The following is an 11568-nucleotide window of genomic DNA, read 5'->3' on the forward strand; positions in this document are numbered from 1 at the left end:
GGATTTCACCATATCCTATGCTTTCTCAAGGCAGAGTGAGAGGCGTAGGGCTGTCAGTGCAAAAAGGTTGTATTTACATTTGTTTTTATCCTCTCTTCGGCAATAGGAGAACTAGGTCAGGACCGGAGCTATCATAACTCTTTGCACTGGATGAACTTTACGGGCCCCACTGGTTAGGTAATGCTCTTTTCCCTGTGCCGTCTGCCTGCTTCTGACACAGGCTTGTCAGCCATCCCTGTGGTGATATTTCTGTCCTGGCATTCTTCTAGCATGTAGCCAGAAGCACTCCACACCTGGTAAGTCTTCGGTATAGAATTAGGGCCCAAACTGGGCACTGTTTGCTACATACATACATACATACATACCATACTATCCCTTTTGGGGTGAGCATTACTGTTACTATTCAGAGCACAGAAAAAGAGTAAACAGTAAGCCTAGGAATGAAAAGCATGCAATAAGAAAAGGAGAAGGAACTTTTGGTTTACACCAACACAGTTTGCTATACTTCTTGATGTTTTTCTATCCTTGCTTCCTTCTCTTTGTACACTTTGTACCACTTTGTACATTGTCTTTTTATCTTTTCATCTTGGCACTTCTTTTCTTTGTACCTCATCAATTCCAGCCATTATTTCCTCAGTCTTCTACTTCCTCTCAATCTGTTCACTCTTCCTTCCTTCACTCCTCATTCATTTTATCTGACCAAACTAATTTTGCATACTGTATATCTTTTCTGCTGCCTCTCACTTTTGTATTCAATCCACATGCTTTCTGCACCTATTCATTCTTGCCACTTCTTGTTTTAACACACACACAAACAACCCCAATCCTATGCATTCAACTTAATTTTATCTTTCTCCTGACATAAGCCAACTGTTTGTATAACAAAGAGGCAGAAGTACACTCTTATACACAGCCGTTTTTGCTTCTTTTGACAAACACTGATTCCTTGCAACAGACCACATACTACCCATTACCTTTCTATGACCATTTGAACCACCCTTAATTTTTTTTTCCATGAAGTTTCCTATCTTTAGTCAATATTCTGTTAAAATACACATTTTTTATCAGCTTGCTCTGTTTGCTACTTATATATAACTTGCAATTGTTTACTCCATTGTCCCTATCAAACACAACTATCTTTGTCTTTGATACATTGATTTTCAGATTCATACTCTTCATGGCAGCATACAGTCTAATATCTGCTGCAAATCCCTTGCTCAGCCAACATAGCATCATCTGTGCACAAAGGTACACATATATTTGTGTCCAAACCAAACACACCTGTGGCCTCACCACAAGTGTTTGTCCATAAATACTTTATAAACAAACAAGGGAACCTACTTGACTTATTCCCTGCTTAATGTTAAATTATTTGCTAAGCAAACCCCCTCGCCTACATTTTCCAGGTTTTGCTCTTTGTCACCTTTTGATCAGAATTCTGTCAGATGCCTTTCCAAGCCCATTAACCAACTAATTCCCTTGTAGTTTTTGTATTCATTCTTGCTACCTTTCCATTTAGAAAAATTCCCAAATGCCATTCTTCCAAGTGTCAGGCACAAATGCATTCTTCACACACACACACGCACACACACACTAAACAAGTCATATAGCCACTCTGTAAGCAAATCAAACACGTATTTTATCAGTTCTCAAGCTATATAATCTATACCTATAACTTTATCATTTTTCAACATTCTTACAGCAATTATGATGTGCTTTCCATCAGTGTTTTGTTGGATACTAGCATTTATAGTATTCATTTCCATTCCACTTTTTTTATAAATCACTATCATTCCTTTACAAATCTTTAAAATATGCCTTCCAACATTTCCTCATTTCAGTTTCATTCCAAATCATATCCTCTTTCATTTTTAATTTTAATCACTCTGCTGGAAGCTCTTATATATAACTCTTTCATCTATTTCCAAAACATTTATTTCCACCTACATTGTTTTCTTTCCTCTTTTAATCTCAATTGTTCCTTGCTGTCTTTAGCTATATTGTTTGCAACCATATTTATGATATCTTTCTGTCATCCTAATTTTTGCAGCCTTCAGCAAAGGATCGTTACCTTGTCGTGGTGCTGGAGCTTGAGCACCTCAATGATGCCATGAGCTAAACCATGAAGGGCCACCCAAGACGGGAAGGTCATGACAGAGAGGTCAGACTAAATGCGATCCCTGGGGAAGGTAATGGCAACCCACCCCAGTATTCTTGCCGTGAAAACTAAATGGATCAGTACAACCAGAGATATGTTGGTATACCATCGGAAGACAAGACCCCCAGGTCGGAAGTTGGTCAAAATGCTACTGGGGAGGAACAGAGGATCCGTTCAACTAGCCCCAGACGTGATGACGCAGCTAGCTCAAAGCCGAAAGGACAGCTAGCAGCCGACGGTGCTAGTGGTGAACGGCGAATCCGATGTTCTAAGGATCAACACACCATTGGAACCTGGAATGTAAGATCTATGAGCCAGGGCAAATTGGATGTGGTTATTGGTGAGATGTCAAGATTAAAGATAGACATTTTGGGCGTCAGTGAACTGAAATGGACTGGAATGGGCCACTTCACATCAAATGACCGCCAGATCTGCTACTGTGGACAAGAGGACCACAGAAGAAATGGAGTAGCCTTCATAATTAATAGTCAAGTGGCTAAAGCAGTGCTCGGATACAATCCAAAAAACGATAGAATGATCTCAATTCAAATTCAGGGCAAGCCATCTAACATCACAGTGATCCAAATATACGCCCCAACCACAGATGCTGAAGAAGCTGAAGTAGAACGGTTCTATGAGGATCTGCAGCACCTACTGGACAACATGCCTAAAAGAGATGTTATTTTCATCACAGGAGACTGGAATGCTAAGGTGGGCAGTCAAATGACACCTGGAATTACAGGTAAGCATGGCCTGGGAGAACAAAATGAAGCAGGACACAGGCTAATAGAATTTTGCCAAGAAAACTCACTCTGCATAACAAACACTCTCTTCCAACAACCTAAGAGACGGCTTTATACATAGACTTCACCAGATGGACAACACCGAAATCAGATTGACTACATCCTTTGAAGCCAAAGGTGGCGGACATCTATACAGTCAGTAAAAACAAGACCTGGACCTGACTGTAGTTCAGATCACGAACTTCTTATTGCACAATTTAGGATCAGACTAAAGAGATTAGGAAAGACCCACAGATCAGCTAGATATGAGCTCACTAATATTCCTAAGGAATATGCAGTGGAGGTGAAGAATAGATTTAAGGGACTGGACTTAGTAGATAGGGTCCCGGAAGAACTCTGGACAGAAGTTCGCAAGATTGTTCAGGAGGCAGCAACAAAATACATGCCAAAGAAAGAGAAAACCAAGAAGGCAAAATGGCTGTCTGCTGAGACACTAGAAGTAGCCCAAGAAAGAAGGAAAGCAAAAGGCAACAGCGATAGGGGGAGATATGCCCAATTAAATGCAAAATTCCAGAGGTTAGCCAGAAGAGATAAGGAATTATTTTTAAACAAGCAATGCGCGGAAGTGGAAGAAGACAATAGAATAGGAAGGACAAGAGACCTCTTCCAGAAAATTAGAAACATTGGAGGTAAATTCCAGGCAAAAATGGGTATGATCAAAAACAGATGGCAAGGACCTAACAGAAGCAGAAGAGATCAAGAAAAGGTGGCAAGAATATACAGAAGACCTGTATAGGAAGGATAACACTATCGGGGATAGCTTTGACGGTGTGGTCAGTGAGCTAGAGCCAGACATCCTGAAGAGTGAGGTTGAATGGGCCTTAAGAAGCATTGCTAATCACAAGGCAGCAGGAGATGATGGTATCCCAGCTGAATTGTTCAAAATCTTGCAAGATGATGCTGTCAAGGTAATGCATGCTATATGCCAGCAAATTTGGAAAACACAAGAATGGCCATCAGACTGGAAAAAATCAACTTGTATCCCCATACCAAAAAAGGGAAACACTAAAGAATGTTCAAACTATCAAACAGTGGCACTCATTTCACATGCCAGTAAGGTAATGCTCAAGATCCTGCAAGGTAGACTTCAGCAATTCATGGAGCGAGAATTGCCAGATGTACAAGCTGGGTTTAGAAAAGGCAGAGGAACTAGGGACCAAATTGCCAATATCCGCTGGATAATGGAAAAAGCCAGGGAGTTTCAGAAAAACATCTATTTCTGTTTTATTGACTATTCTAAAGCCTTTGACTGTGTGGATGTAATGATTGCCCCAGCCCAAATACTCAGACTCACAAGAGGCTGCTATATGAAATCTGATTTATTAAGGTACTAAAGGCAAATACAGAGAAAGCTGAGAATGAGCAAAAGCGCGCCAAATACAAACTTAAACCCTTGGTGCCAACGTATCCCGCCTCCCTCGTAACAACCCCACCCGTCACAGGTGCTAGCAATCGTCGGAGCTGCTAGCCTGGGAAAGTAACCTTGAACGCAGTAGATAATGCAAATACATTCCAGAGCAAAGCCAAAAGATAACTACTCCCATCCTCCCAAGAAAGATGAAACACGCATTCAGCTAATGACATGCGAAACGTTACGATGTATTAAAGACATTGAAACGGCGAACATGACATACCACCCCCCTAAAAATACTCCTAGGGACCCGGCTTAGTGGGATAAGCAGAGTGGAAACGTGCAACTAGGACAGGGGAAGCCACATCTGGTGCAGCGACCCACTCGGGATGAGGGAAATGCTTCCAACGAACTAAGTATTGCAGAGTATTGCGAAGGCGTCTAGAGTCCAAAATTTCTTTAACTTCAAAGTGTTGCTGACCGTCAATCATGATGGGGGTTGGAGGTGGAGGTTGGCGATGCCAGCGGTCAGAAGGAATAGTCGGTTTGAGCAAACTGCAATGAAAAACAGGGTGTAAGCGTTTGAGGTTATGAGGCAAGTCAAGTTTAAAAGTCACAGGGTTAATTTGAGCAGTAATTGGGAAAGGACCCACAAATTTAGGAGCCAGTTTCTTGGAAGGTTGTGAGGACTTTATGAACTTAGTGGAAAGGTAAACCAAGTCTCCAACTTGAAATGCCGGCTGAGGGGCACGCTTCCGATCAGCATACTGTTTATAATCCAATTGTGCATCAGCTAGTGCTTTTTGAATCATCGGCCAGGAGTCTGCCAGTTGCGTTGCCCAATCACCCGGAGTGGTTGATCCGCCTGGAGGTTGTGGTAGATCCGGGATAGGTACAAAGTCTTTGCCTTGGGCAACACGAAATGGGGTTTGGCCGGTGCTTTGATGAACCGCATTGTTGTAAGCCACTTCAGCAAAAGGGAGGAGGTCTACCCAGTTGTCCTGCTGGTAATTCACAAAAGCTCGAAGGTATTGCTCCAGAGTAGAATTTAAAGCCTCTGTGGCCCCGTCCGTCTGGGGATGCCACACCGTGGACAGGGCTTGCTTCGTTCCTAACAATTTGAGAAATGCCCGCCAAAATTGTGAGGTAAATTGTGTGCCCCTGTCCGAAATTAAGCGGGAGGGGCATCCGTGTAGCCTGTACACGTGTACCAGAAATAGGCGGGCCAATTGACGTGCCGACGGAATGGACACGCAAGGGATGAAGTGGGCTTGTTTTGAGAAATAGTCTTTGACCACCCAAATGACCGTTTTGCGTTGACTGGGTGGTAATTCAACAATAAAGTCCATGGAAATTTCATCCCAGGGGCAAGAAGGGGCAGCCACCGGCTGCAGCAGCCCCTGAGGCTTCCCCACCTTGCGCTTAGACATCGCACAAACAGTGCAGGAGGCAATATAGTCCTTGACATCCTTGCGTAACGTGGGCCACCAGAACTGCCTCCGAACCAGGTGTAAGGTTTTAACAAACCCGAAGTGAACCGCTAGTTTGTCATCGTGTGAACGTAGTAACACCTCTTTCCTTAGGCTTTCAGGGACGTAGAGGCGGTTAGATTTCCAAGCGAAGCCTTGGTCAAAAGTAACATTGTCTTTATTTGCAAGCAACCAAGTATCAGTTTTCAGCTCTTTTAGAAACTTTTGTTGCAACTGGGAAGGAATTGACAAAGCGCTCGGCTGGGCGGCGTCTGCAGCGGGTGGCTGCTGCGCGCGCGTTTGACTACGCATCACAGCCTGCATGCCCAATTGGGGCGCCGTCCACAGGGTGCTAACCACCTCTGGCGCTGCCCCAGAGTCCTGAGGTTGCCTTGACAACGCATCAGCCAGGAAATTCTTTTTCCCCGGAATAAACTTCAATTGAAAATTGAACCGATTAAAAAATTGAGCCCAACGGACTTGTTTCGGGCTCAGTTTTCGAGGGGTGCTAAGAGCCTCCAAATTTTTATGGTCAGTCCACACCTCAAAGGGATGATTCGCCCCCTCTAACAGATGCCGCCAAGCTTCTAACGCGGCTTTTACTGCAAATGCCTCTTTCTCCCATACATGCCAACGTCGCTCAGTCTCGGAGAACTTGCGGGACAGGTAGGCACATGGCTTGAGGCATCCTGTCCCGTCTTGTTGCATCAACAATGCCCCAATGGAATAATCGGAGGCATCAGCCTGAACCACAAAAGGTTTTGAGGGATCAGGATGTTGCAAAATGGGCTCTTTGATAAAAGCTGCCTTAAGCCGCTCAAACGCCGTTTGACAAGCAGGCGTCCAGCGCAACAGCGCTCCTGGATTCTTTACTCTCCGAGTGTCTCCCAAACCCTTGGTTCGGAGCAAGTCGGTTAGTGGCAAGGCAATTTCAGCGAATCCCCTTATGAATAATCTGTAGTAGTTACTGAACCCCAGGAAACTTTGAAGTTGCCTGCGGGTGCGGGGACTTTCCCAGTCCATGATAGCCTGCACCTTGGCAGGGTCCATTTCAATGCCTTTATCTGAAATTCTATACCCCAAATAGTCAATTTGTGTCTGGTGAAATGCACATTTAGACAGTTTGGCATACAATTCTGCTGATCTGAGTTTACTCAGCACCCTTTTCACCAGAGATACATGCTCTTCCATGGTTTCAGTATAAATCAATACATCATCCAAATACACCAATACCCCTTTAAACAGATGCTCATGCAGTACTTCATTGATCAATTGCATAAATACCCCAGGGGCCCCGGCCAAACCAAAAGGTAACACCTTATACTGGAATGCACCCAACGGGCAGTTGAAGGCAGTTTTCCACTCATCGCCTTCCTTGATTCGTACACGATAGTAGGCTTCTCTTAAATCGAGTTTGGAGAAGATTTTTCCCTTAGCCAGATGTGACAACATGTCCTTGATCAATGGCAGGGGATATTTATTGGAAACTGAGACGGCATTTAATCCGCGGAAATCGGTACAAAGTCTCAATGTCCCATCCTTTTTTGGGCGAAAGAGAACCGGCGCCCCCACCGGTGAATTCGCTGGCTCAATGAATCCGCGCACCAAATTTTTGTCCACAAAGTCTCTCAACAGAGTCAGTTCCTTTTGTGTCATGGAATAAATCTTTGGCTTGGGCAATTGGGTGTTGGGCACCAGTTCAATGGCACAATCCGTTTTTCGATGAGGGGGCAATTGGCTTCCTTTTCGCCAAACACATCAGCAAACATCCGGTACTCCGGCGGCAAGCCTTCCAAAGGAGGGGCCGGGAAATGCGGAGTCGCAGCTGCCGCAACCCCCACCATCTCCTCTGGGGTACCCTTCCCTTCTGTCGCTTGGTAAAACCCATCCCTAAACGTGATAGTCCGGTAAACCCAGTTTATTTGGGGATTTTGCTGAACCAACCAGGGCACCCCCAACACCACCAAGGGACCCCCTACTGGAGCCACAACAAAAGACAAACCTTCCCGATGGCTGCCCAGCTGCAAGGCTACCCGCCCTGTGAAATGGGTGACCGGTTTGCCCCCTGCCATGGACCCATCCAGCTGTGTAAAGGCAATGGGTCGCTGTAAAGGGAAAGTAGGTAGCTCCAGTGCCGCTACCACATCGGGGTGCATTAGACACCGGGAACACCCCGAATCAATCATGGCCCATACTTCTACAGTCTTGGATCGGGAGCCCAACTTCAACTTCACCGTGAGAATGCGGTAACTGCCACTCACCAATGAAGGCTCGCGCCCTTCTTCCACCACCTGCCCTGCGGCGCCCTTTAAAGCAGGTGGCTGGCGTTTCCTGCCGGCTGCAGTAGTTCGGGCTCACCCTCATCCTCGTAGAACATCACATCGTCTCCCTCGCTTTCAGCCACCGCGGCTTTCTGCTTCCTCGGCAGGGCAGGGGACTTCGTTGGCGGCTTGCCGAGCCGTTCCTCTCCCTTTGCCTTCGGGCACGCCGCCACTCGATGCCCCTCCTTACCACATCTCAGACACAGGCCTTTTGCATACCGCTTCTCTCGCTCCTCGTCCCAGGGTCGTTGTCCTGGTCGCCCCCCGGTGCTCGGTGGGCGGCTGGGCTTCACCTCCCGCCCCGATTTGGCGGTCTTTCAATGGGCAAAGATCTCATGGGCATGCTCAGCCCTTCCCGCCAGCTGGATCCATTCGTACAGCGTATATGGGTCGTCCCTCCCCAAGGACCAGCGCAGCACCTCTGTGTTCAGGCCGTCTTTGAATAACTCGATGATGGTGGCTTGGGACCAGTCATCCACCTTCCCAGCAAGCGCTTTAAACTCTAGCGCATAATCGGCCACGGATCTTGACCCCTGCTTAAGTTCTTTCAGAGCTCGCTTTGCCCTCTCTTTTGCCAGGGGATCCTCAAAGTGTTGCCTCAATGCCCAGAGAAACTCGTTGAATTTCTCCAGTTCAGGCGCTTCCGACTGGCACATCTGGACATACCAGTCTGCCGCCCTCCCTTTTAGTTTGGTGGCATTGGTGATGATCTTTGCCTTTTCCGATTGAAAAAGCGACCCCCATTCTTCCATGTAGGCTTTAGCATTCGTCAGGAAAAATGAGAGTTTGGTCGGGTCCCCATCAAACTTGACAGGGAAGTCTCTCATCCCGCCCCCCGCCGGGCTGCGTCCTGCCACCGGGGCTACAGGGGTTTGTGCTTCCCGGGCTCGCGGCGGCGCGGGGCCCTGGGGCGGCCGCACCGGCGATGCTGCTATTTCCATCTGGACCGTCTGGTCCCCCTCGCGCATCCGCGCCGTCCGTCGCCGCTCCGGGGACTGCCCATGGGACGAAGGGGTTGAATGCCGTTGGCTTGATCCTTCCCGGGTTTCTCTTAACGAGGTCACATCTAGACTCAGCTGCTTCAGTATAGTTTCTAACGAGTCCATTTTTGACTCCAGCACTCGGATACGATCCGGGGTGGGAGAGCCCTCCGTTGGCTGCACCTAAACCACGGTGGGGGATAATGGGTATCTCTGCCTCCAGGATGGGCCCCCCGCCACCGTGACATCCCCTTGTGTCTCATCCCAGGTGACCAGCTCACCCGGAGAAGTTACGGTAGTCTCCGGGGCAGTTTTCATGCCCCCGGCTTCACCCTCCGACTCGGAGCTCGCCTCTTCTAGGATGGCTGACAGCTCCCCCCCTTGGGACGGTCGGTCGCGTTGCCTCACGGTCGAGTCCGGTTCCCCTTCTTCCATCATCACGATGTCGGGTTTGGTCATCGCTGGCGCTCTCCCTCACAGGGTTGGACAACTTGTCTTTTCCTGGACAGGGGCCAGCGGAGTTGGGATCTTAGATTCTCAGCTTTATGTAATGATTGCCCCAGCCCAAATACTCAGACTCACAAGAGGCTGCTATATGAAATCTGATTTATTAAGGTACTAAAGGCAAATACAGAGAAAGCTGAGAATGAGCAAAAGCGCGCCAAATACAAACTTAAACCCTTGGTGCCAACGTATCCCGCCTCCCTCGTAACAACCCCGCCCGTCACAGGTGCTAGCAATGTCGGAGCTGCTAGCCTGGGAAAGTAACCTTGAACGCAGTAGATAATGCAAATACATTCCAGAGCAAAGCCAAAAGATAACTACTCCCATCCTCCCAAGAAAGATGAAACACGCATCCAGCTAATGACATGCGAAACGTTACGATGTATTAAAGACATTGAAACGGCGAACATGACAGTGGACCATAACACACTGTGGGAAGTTCTTAGTGGTATGGGGATACCAAGTCATCTTGTCTGCCTCCTGAGGAATCTGTATAACGACCAAGTAGCAACAGTAAGAACAGACCACGGAACAACGAACTGGTTTAAGATTGGGAAAGGAGTACGGCAGGGTTGTATACTCTCACCCTACCTATTCAACTTGTACGCAGAACACATCATGCAACGTGCTGGGCTTGAGGAATCCAAGGCTGGAGTTAAAATCACTGGAAAAAACATTAACAATCTCAGATATGCAGATGATACCACTTGGATGGCTGAAAGCGAAGAGGAACTGAGGAGCCTTATGATGAAGGTGAAAGAAGAAAGTGCAAAAGCTGGCTTGCAGCTAAACCTCAAAAAAACCAAGATTATGGCAACCAGCTTAATTGATAACTGGCAAATAGAGGGAGAAAATGTAGAAGCAGTGAAAGACTTTATATTTCTAGGTGCGAAGATTACTGCAGATGCTGACTGCAGTCAGGAAATCAGAAGACGCTTAATCCTTGGGAGAAGAGCAATGACAAATCTCAATAAAATAGTTAAGAGCAGAGACATCACACTGACAACAAAGGCCCGCATAGTTAAAGCAATGGTGTTCCCCGTAGTAACATATGGCTGCGAGAGCTGGACCATAAGGAAGGCTGAGCGAAGGAAGATCGATGCTTTTGAACTGTGGTGTTGGAGGAAAATTCTGAGAGTGCCTTGGACTGCAAGAAGATCAAACCAGTCCATCCTCCAGGAAATAAAGCCAGACTGCTCACTTGAGGGAACGATATTAAAGGCAAAACTGAAATACTTTGGCCACATAATGAGAAGACAGGGCACCCTGCAGAAGATGCTGATGCTGGGGAGAGTGGAGGGCAAAAGGAAGAGGGGCCGACCAAGGGCAAGGTGGATGGATGATATTCTAGAGGTGATGGACTCACCCCTGGGGGAGCTGGGGGTGTTGACGACTGACAGGAAGTTCTGGCGTGGGCTGGTCCATGAAGTCACGGAGTTGGAAGTGACTAAACGAATAAACAAATTTTTGCAGCAGTCATTCTTTTCATTTTATCATTCTACCAAACATCCTTTTTCAAATTTCCATTAGCATAACTCAACACACTTCCTGGCATTCTGTAACATCATTATTTTCGTTCTGTTCCAGTTTCCATATCCTTTTTTCTTAAGTCTACTTTTCACTCATTCTTTTGTCATAGTAATCTATCTTCTAATACTTTTTATACAGATTCATACTTTCTCTTTCAGCTCTACTTTAACTCTCATTTCTTTCCTTTTCAGCCATGTTCATTTTTCACTCTTTTCCATTCTTAACCCCACCAAAATTTGCTCTGTCCCACCCTGAATCTGTCACCCCCCCTTTATCTTTCACTCTCATCATAATAAATTGTGCTTTTAGCTGCATATTCATCCTTTTGCCATGTGTGTATAAGCTTAAACCAATATGTGAAAGGAGACCTTTTTCTAAGCAGATATTGACAAAACAATAACCATTGTCATTCATTCTTGGATCCCCAAATATCTCCGTCAGTTTTTCAGTAG

This window comes from Candoia aspera, chromosome 1 (assembly GCF_035149785.1).
Source record: "Candoia aspera isolate rCanAsp1 chromosome 1, rCanAsp1.hap2, whole genome shotgun sequence".
NCBI classification, from domain to species: Eukaryota; Metazoa; Chordata; class Lepidosauria; order Squamata; family Boidae; genus Candoia; species Candoia aspera.